Source organism: Arachis hypogaea, chromosome 7 (genome assembly GCF_003086295.3).
Source record: "Arachis hypogaea cultivar Tifrunner chromosome 7, arahy.Tifrunner.gnm2.J5K5, whole genome shotgun sequence".
Taxonomy (NCBI): Eukaryota; Viridiplantae; Streptophyta; class Magnoliopsida; order Fabales; family Fabaceae; genus Arachis; species Arachis hypogaea.
Genome location: NC_092042.1, coordinates 35,723,507 through 35,724,821, shown reverse-complemented (window position 1 = coordinate 35,724,821; position 1,315 = coordinate 35,723,507). Strand labels below are relative to the sequence as shown.

The 1,315-nt window shown below is 41.4% G+C and overlaps 1 non-coding gene across 1 annotated transcript; it reads left to right on the top strand.

The window, feature by feature from the left end:
• Window positions 1-937: 937 nt before the first annotated feature.
• On the top strand, window positions 938-1,041 carry LOC112704813 (small nucleolar RNA R71). Its single transcript, XR_003155419.1, has one exon. It is a non-coding gene; the product is annotated as a small nucleolar RNA R71 (small nucleolar RNA).
• Window positions 1,042-1,315: the final 274 nt, after the last annotated feature.

The following is a 1,315-nucleotide window of genomic DNA, read 5'->3' as shown; positions in this document are numbered from 1 at the left end:
TTCTTCAGAGCTCATGAATGGCAGAAGGAGATTTAATGGAATCTCTATGGTCTCTAAGTGAGCCTCAGATTCCTCAGGATCCTTAATAGGAAACTCCTTCTTGTTTGAGGAACGTCCCAGGAGGTCTTCCTCACTAGGATTTTCGTCCTCCTCCTCCTTTATGCATTCGGCCATGTTGACTAAGTCAATGGCTTTGCACTCTCCTTTTGGATTCTCTTCTGTATTACTTGGGAGAATACTAGGAGGAGTTTCAATAACTTTCTTACTCAGCTGGCCCACTTGTGCTTCCAGATTTCTGATGGAAGATCTGGTTTCATTCATGAAACTGAAAGTGGCCTTTGACAGATCAGAGACAATATTAGCTAAATTAGAATTATTTTGTTCAGAATTCTCTGTCTGTTGCTGAGAAGATGATGGATATGGCTTACTATTATTCAGCCTATTGCGTCCACCATTGTTAAAGCCTTGTTGAGGCTTTTGTTGATCCTTCCAGGAGAAATTTGGATGATTTCTCCATGATGGGTTATAGGTATTTCCATATGGTTCACCCATGTAATTAACCTCTGCCATGGCAGGGTTCTCAGGATCATAAGCTTCTTCAGAAGCTGCCTCTCTAGTACTGTTGGATGCATGTTGCAATCCATTCAGATTTTGAGAGATTATGTTGACCTGTTGAGTCAACATTTTGTTCTGAGCCAATATGGCATTCAGAGCATCAATTTCAAGAACTCCTTTCTTCTGAGGTACCCCATTGTTCACGGAATTCCTCTCAGAGGTGTACATGAACTGGTTGTTTGCAACCATGTCAATGAGTTCTTGAGCCTCTTCAGGCGTTTTCTTCAGGTGGATAGATCCACCTGCAGAATGATCCAGTGACATTTTCGAAAATTCAGAGAGGCCATAATAGAATATATCTAACATGGTCCATTCTGAAAACATGTCAGATGGACATCTTTTGGTCAACTGCTTATATCTTTCCCAAGCTTCATAGAGGGATTCACCATCTTTTTGTTTGAAGGTTTGAACATCCACTCTCAGCTTGCTCAGCTTTTGAGGAGGAAAGAATTTATCCAAGAAGGCAGTGACCAGCTTATCCCAGGAGTCCAGGCTATCCTTAGGTTGTGAATCCAACCATATTCTAGCTCTGTCTCTTACAGCAAAAGGGAAAAGCATGAGTCTGTAGACTTCAGGATCAACTCCATTCGTCTTTACAGTCTCACAGATCTGCAAGAACTCAGTTAAGAACTGATAAGGATCTTCAGATGGAAGTCCATAAAACTTGCAGTTTTGTTGCATTAAAGCAACTAGTTGAGGC